The sequence below is a fragment of the Solanum stenotomum genome, chromosome 6 (assembly GCF_019186545.1).
Source record: "Solanum stenotomum isolate F172 chromosome 6, ASM1918654v1, whole genome shotgun sequence".
Taxonomy (NCBI): Eukaryota; Viridiplantae; Streptophyta; class Magnoliopsida; order Solanales; family Solanaceae; genus Solanum; species Solanum stenotomum.
Genome location: NC_064287.1, coordinates 16,788,251 through 16,804,543, shown reverse-complemented (window position 1 = coordinate 16,804,543; position 16,293 = coordinate 16,788,251).

Below are 16,293 nucleotides of genomic sequence, written 5' to 3'. Positions count from 1 at the left end.
AACAAAGAGAATACAAAAAATTTAAAAATACCCTACGCTAGAAGCAGACATATCACACATAACTGTCGGCTTCTATATGATACTTCTGTCGTCTCATTTTATGTGGCATTTGATTTGTCATTATGTTTCAAAAAAAAAAACTTTTGAAATTTATGGGCTAAAACAATATTATTAGATATTTGTGTGATTGTAAATTATTTCATTAAGAATAAAAAATTTAAATTTAAATTATTTATAATTATAGTAAAATAACATTATTTTTTAAACGAATTAAAAAGAAAAAGGTATAAAATAAAATAAGGAGGAGGAAATATTAATTATTCATATTCAAAGTAAAGAATTTTCCCAAAATCATGAGGTGACAAAGTAGTAATAATTCATTTCAACAGCCATGTGGTGGCAAAGTAGTAATAACACACCAACATGGGTTGTGGTGCACTGGTGGAAGTGTTTCACTCTTAACCAGAGATCTCGGGTTCGAGCATTAGGTATGGAGAAAATTATGTTGGGAGCGCCACTCCTGAATGAGCCCTGCAGAGCGCGATCTAGATTTAGTCGGAGCTCTAATGTGGGTTCCGGACACCGGGTGGAAAACCAAAAAAATAAATAGTAATAACACATTTCCACAACCAATGCAGTGACTCTTAAATATAAGCGACTTACATTTAGCTACCATAATATAATGTAGTTCATAAATAAAATGACAAAACAGACCTTAACCTTAATTTTATTGACAAACAACTAACATGTTGATACCTCTCCTAAACCCCCACTTCTAATATAGTAAGTAAAAGTAAAGTAAAGTAATATATCCCACTTTAAAATATATTTTCTTAATCCAAAAAATCTTGCAACTACTTAAAAATTAACCAATTTCATCTTTTTGTTAAATTTTATAAAAAAGTTAACGAATTTCACACAATTTATTATATTCTTAACAAAATTTTACTCCATAATTTTATTTTCCATTGAAACAAACTTCCAAAAAAATAAATAAATTCTTTAATATCCTTGTTTGTTGGAAAAAATATATATAGTTAATGTTTGAAAACTATATGGAGAGCGGAAGCATGCCAGAATTGTATGGCTTAACGTTCATGCTGGAACACATATAATCATATGCTAGAACACATAAATTTACTGAAATTTAGTTCAAGAATTACCTCTTGAAGCGTGAGCAAATACTTTCAAGAGAATCCACAAGTAATTTGACAGACCTTCAAACGTGTCACGACCCGAGAGCACCCCCTAGTGGTAACATGACGTACTCGACCCCGAAGGAGTCTTATACAAGCCTCATAAAATTCATTCATCGCATAGGTAATAAAAATAGTGCAGAATTAAAACTTTTCTTAATAAAACCAACAATTGAAAACTCAATTTTAAAGCAGCGGAATACTAAAGTCTCACATGGCCATCTTAGACAAAACTTTATACAAGATAGGATCACGACCCTTTACAATCGAAGTCTTAACAATAGTCTTAAAACATAAAAGAACTAGAAACATTAAAAGTCTGTGTCCTCGATCTATGAGGACATACCAAAAGATGTCTTGGAAGAAATTTAGTCCAAGTTCCAACTAGAGAGATACTCAATTACCGCAACCTACACTTGTAGTAAAACATAGAAGAAGAATGGGTTAGCACAATTAAGTACTAAGTATGATAGCCATGCAAAAACATGCTTAAAAAGGACATTTGTTTGAAAGTCATGCTTTAATGCCATTTTGATAAAAACTTCATGAAATACAAGTATAAGAGTCATAATACTTAATCATAGCCAACATACAAGTCATTATTCACATTAGAACATACTTCACATATAAACCATTCCTTTACCTTTAACTCTTCACCTCAAGAAACCCTTAGGCAACCCTTTGTGCAATGTATGGATAGCGTCCCATACCACCATCCACACCAAAGCATCACCTTAAGGTCACCAAAGGTGAACTCACCATACTACCTTTCCATCTTTACACAATAGTCACACATAAGAGACACCATATTACATAGACATAATCATCACATAGGGACCATCACCTAAGATAACTCTAAGTCACACTTGTGCAATGTGCAAGTAGCATCCCATACTACTACTCACACCAAGTGCTCCTTTGAAGTCACCATAGACTAGGCACACTCATACTCAACAAGTCATACAAGGAAGTAAATCATATATATACAATTCAAGTATAACATGCATCTTTACATTTGAACATATAAGCATTTAAGTCTCTCATTCATTAACTTCATTAAGAAAACCTTCATTCATTAAGACATAAGATCAACATTCTTCATTAACATGATCATAAGAGTCCATTCATTTCATTAACATTATAAGGAACACACTATGACTCCTCTCAAATGCCTACCTGTGCAATGCATAGGTGGCGGCCCATACCACCACCCACTCTAAGTAGTACATCCTTAAGAAACCATAATTCATTAACATTCTTTGTGGGGGTAAGCCTTAACCGACATAGACCATGAGAGCTTGACATGGAATCCCGGTGTCACCCTCACCGGATAAGAGATTCCTACTTGCCTAAGGTAGGACCATTGTTCTTTAGCTTAAGTGGATTCACTAGCTAGAACTGTGTAGGCACATAGTTATGAGATAGGGAGATTGCTACTAGATACCCCGCCTTAACTCACGGATGAGCATCCACCTCACGAGATTGCTACTAAGTACCCCACCTCAACTCACGGATGAGCACCCATCTCAACCATATCCTCTTGATGCTTAGCATTATTCCCCACGGAGTACATTACATTTATTACTTTAATTCATTATGGGATAAGGGATTGCTACAAGATACCTCGCCTCAACTCCCGAATGGGAATCCATCCCAACCCAACATTCATTCGTTCATTGGAAAACTTATAGATTCAAAGATGAGAATAGCCTTTCACCTAGGAATCCCATATTGTGAGAATGTCCATTCACAATATGTCTTTTCATTCATTAGGGTACAATTGAGAATAGACTTTCAATAGACTCAACATCATTAACATTATCTTAGAAACTTCATTCATTCTTCATTCAAAGTGTGTGTATGTGAGAAAAGTCTTTCACACAATCACCATCATTCGCAAGTGTTAATGGAGAGATACCATTCAATCCTAACACAATTAGCTTCTAACCATGATCATCATTCATTCATTTAAATCACACACCTGCTTCACATTATAGTCACACATAGTAATTAAACACCTCCACCTTTCAAGTCGATCAATAGATCAAACACAATTCTACTTCATCATGTAATTTAACCATAACTTTCCCTTTAAAGGCCATGCTCACAAGTCATCAACAAACCTTCAATTTACCATAACTAAGACATACATAATGATACAATTCAATAACTCAAAGCAATTTAGACAAGTTCCATTCATAAGCCTTCATAATCATCAAACCCACTTCATAAAGGTAAAGTTTAGGAATTGAGAGAAATCATGGGTTCATAGAGTATTTTCATCATAAATCATCAATTAAACATTAATACAATTATTATTGGTCATTAGAAACCCTTTGAAATCGTTTGATGAAAGAACCCATGAGATTGAGTAAAACCCGAGGTTTTCATGATTTGAAATCATCTTTGAATTGGCTTCTTGAATGGAAAATTAGACAAGGATCAAGACCACAATACCTTTACTAAGAATCCCCAAGCAATTTGAGGAAGAACCACCTTGGAATCACCAAACCCTAGCTTCAATGACTCCCTTCTTCTTCTTCTCTAAATGGAGGATTTCTAGTGAGAAAAATATTTGAGAGGAGATGGGTTTTCTTTTGATTCTATTTGGAGTGACTTAAATGAGAGGATTTAGGTCTAAAAAGGGTCTTATAGATGCTAGGAAGAGAATAGAATAATAAGGACTTAACTTTGGAAAAGAACTAAGGACCCTTAAAGTTGTAACTTAAAAATTCTGCCTCTTCACAACTAACCTCGCCCAAATGCTCCTCTTGGCTCGCCAAAGGCACTAGGCAACTCGCGAAATGCACCCTTGGCTCGCCCAATTTTCCACTGAGCTCCCTTTTTGGGCAGTCCACTAGGCGATATAGAGGGGGGAGAGGGGCGACACAACAATCTAGTTGACGAGCTTGCACCTAGCTCACCCTTTGGTCCAGCATCTTGGCCAAAATGGGGCAGCCACTAGGCGATCGCAAGGGCACAGGGGCGACTCGCCTAACCCTTTGGGCGATCAAACAACCCCATCGCCAAAAGGTCCACCAAAAGACAAGGTTTCTTTCACCCTATTTTGTTAGTCTAAGTCTTTGCTTGCACCCTAGGATTCTTCCTTGCCCCACTTAGGTTTTAAAACAGCCTAGACATCAACCTAAAGTCACACTAACCCAAACTTTAAGGCTCTAGTTCAACATATAATTTTATGAGTCGTTACAAAACGAATCCACAAGATAGACAACAACTTTGCAGTCTTCTATAGTGATCTTAATTTCACATCTGAATTCTCTCAATACTTGGGTGGGAAAGTATCGTATAGAAAACTTATTTTTTTCTAGGTTATAGAGATTTCTTCTCACTCCAAAAAGGAGAAGAAAAACCCACGCCTCTTTTCTTGAACAAGAAACACACGCGTTATTTCCTCATTTTTCCTTAGAAATAGAATTTTGAGTTCTAGTTAAATATGAGCATTGTAGGGACCACATAATTAATTACTGAAGCTTCTATCATGGAAATAATTCTAAATAAATAATTTGAATTATTCTTACCATAATAAATTACAAATCGTTTCACTAGAAATTTGTAATTGTGCTCCTCTATTTATATTTTGAAATTTCTCATTAAACACTTATGTAATTACCCATGTTAAGATTACAGATATTAATCAATAAATTAAATTATTGGCGAATTTAATTCAAAGATTAATTTCCTTTAGACTATTGTTTAACTTATTTCAGGTGTCGGATTCATAAATACACTTGCAAGATTTGACATGATGAAAACTTATAAGCTTCTCAAAAAGACATATCATCAATCTCCATATCGAGACATGGATTCCATCAACTAACTTATTATTTTACCTATATATATTATTATCATCCAATCTACCAGACATATAGACCCATCTCACAATCTCACCTTTTAATAAAATCAAAACGATAATTAACATATACAAATCATAATAATTATATCAAGATTAAGAATATAAGTTCATTAATAGCTTAGAGAATATGCTTTTGCCAGTTAGTCTAAAGAAACTATCTCTACTCTGTCTCGTTTAATACATACAAAATGCACAAGCATTAGAAGTTGGAACTATATCATTCCCTTAATCAAGATAAATTATATATAATCTTGTGCTACAATCGTACCGATGGCATGCCCAATTTTCTTCTTAGATTGTGAACAAAAAAGTTTGTACTTGTAAGAACCGATGATTTAATTCTTAGTGTATAAGTTAAACTCTATACACTAAACCATCTACTATATAAGTAAACAAACGTAATAAACGAATGTATGATTCATTGAAACTTTTATTAAAAATGAATAAACAATTGTTCTATAATAAATATTATATCTAAACATCTGGTTAATAGTATATATCCCAACAATCTCTCACTTACACTTTTAACCATCACAATCGTTATAATGTGCTTTATCTAAATGCATGATTAATAGTATATACCCTAACAATCTTCCACTTAGATGTTTAATCTTGAAAATTGTTATAATAATATGTCTAAATACATGACTAATAGTATATACTTTAACAACCTCTCATTTAGACTTTTAACTATGCATTTACAACTTTGATATTTCTTTTATATCTACTATCAAAAGGATCTTACCAAGTAGTGCTTCGGTGTAACTTATCGATTTTGTACTGGATCTTCAGAGGCCCTATCAAGAAACCCTCCAAGAGTGTACTTCTTTTTAGGATTTCTATCATGAAAATCATATTAAGCATATAAAACAAATCAATCTTCATTATGATTCTCCATCTACAACTAAGTACTACAACTATAATCACACTTTCATGTTCTTGAGTCTTAATATTTTCTTCAAAACCTTTCGATATTGAACTATTAACAACTTTCTCATGTAGTGTTCTTTAATTTGCTTATCATCACTCTCACTACTTGAGGTAGTAGTTTTCTTATATCTAGCAATGTTTCTCCCATTACTTAAATGTAATGGAACACCAAATACCGATCAGATGTTTTTGAGCGTCTGAATTTACAACTAACTCATTTGATATTTCTTTGTTCAGTTCCTATAAAACTAGTTTACTTCTAGGAACATGGTTTACTAAATGATCCTTTTCTAAAAATATGACAATTGTGTTAACAATTGTTTTATTTTCTTTAGGATGGTAAAATAGACATTTTTTCATTCTTTAGGATATCCAATTAACACACATATTCCTTTGTGAATTCCAATATGATTATCCTCCCTCTGAGTACATGTGCTGGACAATTCTATATCTCAACATGTCACAGATTAGACATATGTCAAATCTAACTAGTTGTAGACTTTTCCAAAGGTACCGATTTGAAAGGAATTAAATTCAAAATGTGATATATTATTCTTAGAACATATCCCTAAAGAAACAAAAAAACTACAAATAAGTCTATCATTAATCTTTTCACCTTCGTAAGAGTTTCTTTTCTCTTTTAAACCATGTTTGGTGAAGACAATTGAAATCCAATTATTCTATCAGATAAGTGACTCATCAGCTCTGCAGAGAGGTATTCATCACTGCAATCAGATTGTAGTAACTTTATATTTTTTTCATGATGCTATTTTGATTTCTATCTTAAATATATTGAGTTTATCAAGATATTCAAACCTACAAAACATCAAAAAATACATATTCATATCATGCGTAATTTTCTAAGAATCTCAGAATACTCAAATTCACCTTTTGCCTAAATGATTATTTATCGCACAAATCAGAATAGATTAATTATAACTTATCACTACCCGTATTTTCTTTTTAAGAGGAAAGATCTTAGATTATTTTTTCCTTCTAAACATGACTCACATATTGATAGTGACTTCACTTTCAATGAACTGATATGTCCATTCTTTAATCAACCTCGAACTACTATCCAGAATAAATGACGTAGACACTAGTGCACGAATAAGTTTCATTCAATTTGAAAGATATTTTCTGTTATGAGATTGATTAATCTTATTCAATTCATGAGAGATAATGAAACGCCTAAATTACACCTCCCTAAAGAAGTATAAGCAGTCGTTGTCAAATAAAGAACCTAACTTGAGGTTAGGATCGATCTCACGAGGAATATGGTCTAGAATTAGACTAATTTATGGTTATTTATACTTTTAGTTAATTTACTTCTATAAAAGGGGGGAAGGATTAGTAAACAAAATAATTGTTGATTGATTTGTAGTAACAAATAAGCATAATTCGCAGTTGTAAAATTAATATGAGATGAAACTAGGGGATTCGTGTTCCCCACAAGTTCTTAATGCAGTAATCCTAATAATAGGAACTTTATCCTAGTGTCAATATGCAAAGCCGGTAAGTGATGAGTCCATAAATTGGACTCATTTAGGGCTATATTTTGATAGAATTAGTGTCCTCAAATGCATATTTTGTCTCAATATCTGATGAAAATCCTTAAGTTTCAGGTATTTGGAGTTTTGAGGCAAAGCATGGACACTACTTGGCAACAAGGAACAAAACGACTGAAAAAAATGAAGAAATGAAGGCCTGAGGATCGCCGAACCCAGTTGGCGAGTCCCCGATCGGCCTGGAGATCGCCTTTTGTTCCAGTGTGCTAAGCCCTGAAGGGAAAGATCAAGTTGGCGATGAAATGGAGCAGTCGGTGTGTCGTTGAGTAGTTTCGCGAAGTAGTACCATATCGCCCAACGACTCAAAGCGCAAAGTGGCAGAAGGCTAAAGCATGAAGGCGATGAAATCGACCAAAAGGTGGATCGCCGAGTGTATCTTCGATCCCAACTAACTGCACCGAGTGATCCGCTGCCACACAAATTTTCAAACACTATAAATACTTGTTGAAGTTTTTAGCTTAGTCTCAAAAAATCAAGTCATAGACAATTTTTATTTTCAGACTTAGAATATTTTCAGTTCCAAGTTTTAGAGGGTTTTGGAGACTTTGTTCTAAAAACCTTGAAGACTCAAAGGGTTTCACTTCAAGTAAATGGACGTGGGTCTCGAAGATTCTTCACTCTTAACGTGTTTTAAAACTTATTTCTTCATACCCAGTTGATGGAAATTGATATTGGTATTGATTTTTATCTCTTTTACATGTCTAGCTAAAACCCCAATTCTTGGGGTGTGATTTTGTGAATATGGGTTAGATTATCTATTGGGTCTTATTTGTTGTTTAAATGTGATTTCGTATAGTAGTTGTGTATGAAATTAATGAAATTGTAGTTACAAATACAATTTCATCTTAGTGTTTTTGGCTTGCTCGAGAGAGAGGTCGTAAAACTAAGACTACTAAATTTATAGTCGGTGGTATTGGGTCGACATGTGTTCAGCTCGAGAGAGTGAATCCTAGTCCTTATCCCACACATTCAACTCGAGAAAGTGAATGGGCTAAGGCGGAGGCTGTGCTTAATGCATCAACTCGATGTTCGAGAGAAATCGAATTGATTCGGGGTAATTTTCTCGAGAGAATTTACCCCCACTATAGTCTAGCCTAGTCACAAATGTTCAACAATTTACCATCAAAAGCATGTACTCGATAATTTAGTCTATCCCGTATTCCTTTCAGATCCCAAGAATCTCGTTTCCATATCTCATTTTCTTATATTTTTGTTGTTTTTAGTTGTTAATCAATACAACCCCCCCCCCTTGATAATTGACGCTTGCGTCACCCACTTTAGATTTAATATGTTTATATTCGATAATATCTATAGCTATGACTAATTGTAACTTAATTTTATTTTTCTATTAGTTCTCAAAACCACTCCCTTGGGACTCGACCCCAACCCTTGGTTGGGTTACTTTACTATTGTACGATCGTAGACACTTGAATTGGAAGTTGTGTCTTGATTACGCAAACATCAAAATGGCGCCGCTGCCGGGGAGTGAAGTTAATTGAGAATTTGTAGTTAAGTAAATTTTTTTGTTCTTCTTAGTTGTAGTTCTACTTACTTAATTTTTAGTTTTGTTTTGTTGGTTGTGTGACTATTTTAGGAAAAATGAGTGAGAACGAAAGCTATGGGTATCAAACGGATCACTCTTTCCTGAAATTATTGAATCTTAGGGACAATCTCCTAACGTTCAAACAAGTAGGGGATGAGACCATTCAAGAAATGTGGCTGAAATTTCAAGTAGTGCTTCAACCATGCCCAACTCATGGGATGACCGATAAAGTGCTACTAGAGTGCTTCTATAGGGGTCTTAGATCCGAAAATAGAAGTACCACTGACCAAATTTTCACGAGTGGTTTGCTTCACCTACCCTTTGAAGAAGTGGCCAAACTCCTTGATAGCATGGTTGAAACCAACAAGGAAATAAAAAAGAAACAAGAATGGGATGCACTGGTGACTCAAGTGGATTTCTTATCCAAAAGAGTCATGGAATTAGAGGCACAGTCCACGAAAAATGACAAGCACTTCTCCCTTCGCAAATGTAAAAAGGGGAAGAAGCAGTAGGGTGGACAAAATGTCGAAGTCCTCTCACTCATTTAACACAAGATCGAAGAACAAGATAAGGTGTTGAAAGAGATAAAAAGAACATCGAAATGCTGAATCAAACGACAACCTCCAATTCCATGGTAATTCAGCTACAGGATGCCCAGATAAACCAATTAATATCAGGTCGCTATCCACCGTTTGCCGAGGAGTCACCTAGTTACACCATGGCCGACTTCGAAGATGAGGACTAGGTATTAACTTGCGTCATGCCACGAAGTTAACTAAGGCGATGTTTGGGAGGCAACCCAAAACCATTTATTGCTTTCTATTTGTGTTTTGGTAAAATAATGGTGTGTTGTTTGTACATGTTGAAGTGCGGAAAGTGTTTGAAAAAGTGCAGGGTGGCGAACAACAGTTCCAGTCGGTGAGTCACCGAAGAGGTCGGCGACTCCGACCTAATCCACCATTTGACTCAAGACATCTTCAATTTGGAGTATGTAAAACTCAGCGAGCCTCAGAAATTATTGGCGAATCGCCGACTATGTCAGCGATCTCGATGGAAATCGCCGTTGGGACCCCCACACTTACTGAAGGCTCTGTAAAACTCGGTGAGGCAAGTGAACACTTGGCGAAACATCGAGAGGATAGGCGAGCTCAATTAATGTTGCCGACTGGGCAAAAACTGGATGGTTTTGCAAGCCAAAAGTTTAAAAGTTGCAATCTCATTCACTCTCTCTCACTTTTTATCTGCCCAAACTCACACCTGCACCCTAGTTTTTATATTTATTGCATTTTAAGAGTATTATTAGTGTTGATTTGTGCTCGGGATTTGATTACATTGCTGTCTAGCGTTTCAATCTTCTCTTTGTTGACACCAAAGGTTGGTTTTCCTTGCCCCAAGTTTATTTTATCAAAATTTATACTCATTTGCAATAGCCTGATCTTGTTGAAGTGTTCTTATCCTGCTGATGTGAGGCTAAAAATACATATTTTTAATCATTATTTCCTCACATTTATTATTTATATTTGTCCTTTTTTAGCATGAATTTTATGAATTGTGTTAAATGGTATATTTTATTTGTAGGATTAAATTGGTGAAAAAATGAAGAAGTTTGAAGCTAAAACGAATTAAAAATGGAAGGTTGAAGAAGGAAATCAAGCAGACAACTTAATGGAAATAAGTTAATATAACATTAATATAATTTATTTGCAAATAAGGAAAGAAGAACTTACCTGCTGGTCCAAGTGTCAGACAGCAACGTCAAAAGAATTTACACGCACAAAATTGGAAGCTACACGCGGAGAAAAAAGAATCCATTTCATTTTGGTTTTGGATTCCTAATTTAATTTGGACTCAATTATTTTATTTAGGGTTTCCTACATCTATAAATAGTGCATAGAAATAATTATTTGTGGAAGGAGGCCAAAAACCAAGATACAAGACACATATAAATTTTCTTCTAACTTAGAAATTTTGGAAGAGCCGCCGTGGAGGCCGGAGAATTGTGGTTTTTTCTTTCTTCTCCTATATTATTTATTTGTATTCATGATTAATAAAAGATAGTTTAGCTATTGTTCTTAACTTTTTATGATTAACACAAGCATATTTATTTTAATAAATTTTGATTGTGTTTTTGAGATAATGAGTAGCTAACTTTCATAACTAGAGTTGTGAGAACCATGATCGATTAACAAAGTATGAATAGTAAATAAGCAATTCTTGACTAGTATTTTGCATGCATTGATAATTCTTTCGTTTAGAAGTCTTTTTAACGGTGGCCAACGTTAGAACTCACCTTGTTACTACTTGCCGGACCAAGGAGGTAATTAACAAGAAAAGAATTATCAACATAGATTTAGTGTGATACTATCTAATAGGCTAGTGTCGATTGGTGCGAAGTAATAACTAAGCCAAACATCGATTATGATGTCTAATATAAGGTAAAGGTAAGGGTTAGTAAATTATACACACGTAGCCGGACCAAGGTGCGGGGTGAAATTCTCTAGATGCCGGACCAAGGATTTAGAGATACCTAACTTATCACTTTGCATGTAATACACTAGAAAAGAATTACTATTATTAGGATTACTGCGTTATGAGCTTATGGGGAACACATTCCTAGTTACTTTTAATATTCTGAATATAAATAAATACTTAGTTCAAAGCTATCTTTTTATTATTTTTATTTTATTTTATTTCAATTTAAATCCCCCAATTTTATAACGACTATCGAGTTAAATATTTACTATTGACAATATTCTTCCATATTCTCTGTGGGATTGACCCCGACTCATAGTTGGGTAAATATATTGTATACTATCGTTTATATTTCTTTTCAAGAAGTATATTTGAACGTTACCACCTGCCTGATCGGAGTAGATTATTTACATGCATGATTTAATTTGATAATACTGCTCAAGTAGTTGTGACTGCTGAGTTCCCGAAATTGCATGCCTTAAACTAGATTAAAATTCGAGGGGTTGTGTTTTGATGTTATGGGTCCTACCTTAATTGTACTGGTGCATGCTTTGATTTTGCTTTCGGGGGGGTTGCAGGGTTGAATGCGAGAAGTTAGGTTGAAAATAGGCACGTTGGGCCGTTTGGCGAGCTGGGTCGAGCTCGCCGAACCACTCGGAGGTTCGCCTAATGTACCCATCCCGCTTTTGATTTCATGCTTTATTTGATGATTGATTTTGTAACTTTTGGTGCGAAGCTTGATGTCGCCAAAAGCATTCAGTGACTCGCCGAAAGTCTTCTCTTTCGCCCTTTTATCTGTACCCCTTAACCTTTGTGCACTGGAGCTTTTGGCAAGCTTGTCCTTGTTTGCTGAAAGATAACGGCGACACGCCGAGTGGTTTTCCCATCGCCTATTTCCTGCAATTTTAGAGCTAATCCCTTCGGCGAGCTCGATCTAGCTCGCCCAAAAATTTTGGCGAGTCACCCTCTAGTTTGGCGAGTTTGTATGAAATTGTTCTGATGCACTTTTATTTAAGCTTCTCTAACTCCTCTCGAGATTTCGCAGACAAGACTAAATGTAAAGTTGTTGAAAGAATAACACCAGCTTAAGAAAAGTCCAAAGGGATTGCGATAAAGGAGGATGCAATTACGTCACAAGAAAAAGCTTTGAAACTACCTACAACTACTAGGAAAGGCAAGTGTAAGAGACCCACTTCTACTAGGAAAACCATTACCCTGGACCCTAATATTCCTTCATGGGCCAGTGGATTTTGCAGAGCGGTGCATGTCTTTCTGGCAGACTCACACTCAACAGACCTTGGTGAATCTGGCACTGTTGTTCCCCCTAAGGTGACCTCAGGCACTGATGCCCAGACAGATGGAGAGACTGCATAGATAGGATCCCCACTTTACCTCCCTCTCTGTCTTACTTTATTTTGACTTTTGGATTTTGTGTTATTTGCATTTAAGGACATTGATTTTTGTTTGTGGTGGGGTGAGGCCCACCTTTGTGCATATTTGTTTTGTTATTTTTGGGTTGAAATCTCTACTTATGCTATACACTGCTTTTCGTGGATGTTTGAACTTGTGGCTCCATCTGTTTTTATTGCAAATGATTTTGATCCTTCCGAAATTTTCGCCACCTCTTGTATGTACTTGATAGTGGTTGCTCTCTAGCAAATTTAAGTCTCGATTTTGATCAATACCGATGAATTGAATAGTGCTCATACTTGAACAAACATGAATGCACGGCTACGATGAGACCAAATGAAGTTGCATAGACAATATTTGAACTATTTACATCTCGGTGTGATTAGCCATGTATCAAATCGACTCTCTTGCGATGAACGTTGCAAACTAGCGAAAGTGTAGAGTCTTGTTTGACTTTAGTGTCGATGTCTCGTGTGATGAGCTTACTGTGAACCATACATGATAACACTTAGAATTTTCCCCGTTGGTCCGGTCGACTAAGTAAGGCTATCTCTTGATATGATCTTAGGTAACTTTGAAAAGTGTGAGTCAATTTGACATATACCTCTTTTGTGGCCTACCTTGTGAGTGTGTGAACCTCTCTTGAACACCCTTTGAACCTTATCTTTCTTTGGAAGAAACTTGATGACAACATGACCTTTCTTGACCCATTACCCTTAATCGTCGTGAATTGTGGTTGATTGAATAGACAACTTAGGCCAGAAGCCTAAGTTGGGGGTGTGGTGAAAAGAAAAGGGAAAGTCAAGGAGTGCAAGGAAAGTTTCCTTTAACCCATGGTGTTGAGAAAAATGGAACCCCTCCATATAAAAAAAAAGAAGAGAGAAAGAAAAAGAATGAAAAAGAAAAGTTGTGGAATAAAGTTGAAAAATGCAAAAAGAAATGGGGTTTCCAACACACTATGGAAAAGTGAATAATAGGATGACTTATGAGCACTAAAGAAAATAATGAATGAAGAGGAAAGGAAGTATTGTGAGCACCACATTTCATGAGGATGAAAGTCACTGAGCCTAAATGACCATAAATTTGCACTCAGCCGCATTACAAGCCTTGAAAAGACCTTTTTGATCTTGAGTGAGTTGAAACAAATGTTGATTGGAAAATACGGGCAAACCTATGGGTGAAATCATGCATTGTGTTCTTCTTTTTGAGTGTGAGCATTGCATTTGATTCTGAAGATTTAAATGATTAGATCATTGTGTGTGAGTATGGAATCATCCTTTGTGTGAGGGCATTCAAATACTTTTGTTGAGCTTGAACTTGCATTTGAAGCAAATATTGAGAGCATGAGAATCTTTGGTAATGGTGTGTCACAACTTGAATCGTTGGGTACACAGTTGATCCTGGCATGAGTAAATTGAGTCTTGTTATGTACATTGATGATCGAGTTTTGTGTAGCACTGTTTGACACATCCTTTTTGAACTGCTGAACAAGATTTTACTTGAGGACAAGCAAAAGTTTAAGTTGTGGGTGTTGATGAGTTCACAAATTAGACTCATTTAGGGCTATATTTTGATAGAATTAGTGCCCTCAAATGCATATTTTGTCTCAATATCTGATGAAAATCCTTAAGTTTCTGGTATTTGGAGTTTGAGGCAAAGCATGGACACTACTTGGCAAAAAGGAACAAAAGGGCTGAAAAGAATGAAGAAATGAAGGTCTGAGGATCGCCGATCCTAGTTGGTGAGTCGTCGATCAGCCTGGAGATCGCCTTTTGTTCCAGTGTGCTAAGCCCTGAAAGGAAAGATCAAGTTGGCGATGGAATGGAGCAGTCGGCGTGTCGCCGAGTAGTTAATCGCCTAACGACTCAAAGCGCGAAGAGGCTGAAGGCTAAAGCAAGAAGGTGATGAAATCGACCAAAAGGCGAATCGCTGAGTGTATCGGCGATCCCGACTAACTGCGCCGAGTGATCCGCTGCCACACAAATTTTCAAACACTATAAATACTTGTTGAAGTTGTTAGCTTAGTATCAAGAAATCAAGTCATAAACATTTTTTATTTTCAGTCTTAGAATATTTTTAGTTCTAAGTTTTAGAGGGTTTTGGAGACTTTGTTCTAAAAACCTTGAAGACTCAAAGGGTTTCACTTCAAGAAAATGGACGTGGGTCTCGAAGATTCTTCACTCTTGACGTGTTTTAAGACTTAATTCTTCATACCCAGTTGATGGAAACTGATATTGGTATTGATTTTTATCTCTTTTACATGTCTAGCTAAAACCCCAATTCTTGGGGTGTGATTTTGTGAATATGGATTAGATTATCTGTTGGGTCTTGCTTGTTGATGGTTTATTTGTTGTTTAAATGTGATTTCGTTTAGTTGATGTGTATGAACTTAATGGAATTATAGTTGCGAATACGATTTCATGTTAGTGATTTTTGCTTGCTCGAGAGAGAGAGGTCGTAAAACTAAGACTACCAAATTGATAGCTGGTGGTATTGTGTCGACATGGGTTCAGCTCGAGAGAGTGAATCCTAGTCCTTCTCCGACACATTCAGCTCGAGAGAGTGAATGGGCTAAGGCCAAGGCTGTGCTTAATGCGGCAACTCAGTGTTTGAGAGAAATTGAGTTGATTCGGGGTAAGTTGCTCGAGAGAGAATTTACCCCCACCATAGTCTAGCCTAGTCACAAATGTTTAACGATTTACCATCAAAAATATGTATCTGATAATTTAGTCTATTCCGTACTCCTATCACATCCCAAGAATCCCATCTCCATATCTCATTTTCTTTTTTTTTTTGTTTAGTTGTTAATCTATTGATAATTGACGTTTGCGTCAGCCCCTTTAGATTTAATATGTTTATATTCGATAATATCTGTAGCTATGACTAATTAGAACTTAATTTTATTTTTCTATTAGTTCACAAAACCACTCCCTTGGGACTCGACCCCAACCCTTGGTTAGGTTACTTTACTATTGTACGATCGTAGACACTTGAATTGGAAGTTGTGTCTTGATTACGCAAACATCAGTAAGTTAGGTATCTCCTAAGTGATTGATCGTCGAAGTAGGGAATTTCACCTCGTAACTTGGTCGGTCAACGGGTGTATGCTTTACTAACCCTTACCCTTGACCCCATATTATCCCTTGCGGTAGGTGGGTCAGGCTATTAGATAGCAGATTATCACGCTAAATCTCTGTTGTTCAATCCCTTTCTCATTCATTACTTCTTTGGTCGGACAAGTAGGAATGAGGCGAGTTCTAACGTTGTGCACAGTTAAAATAATTCAAAACGAAGGGATCA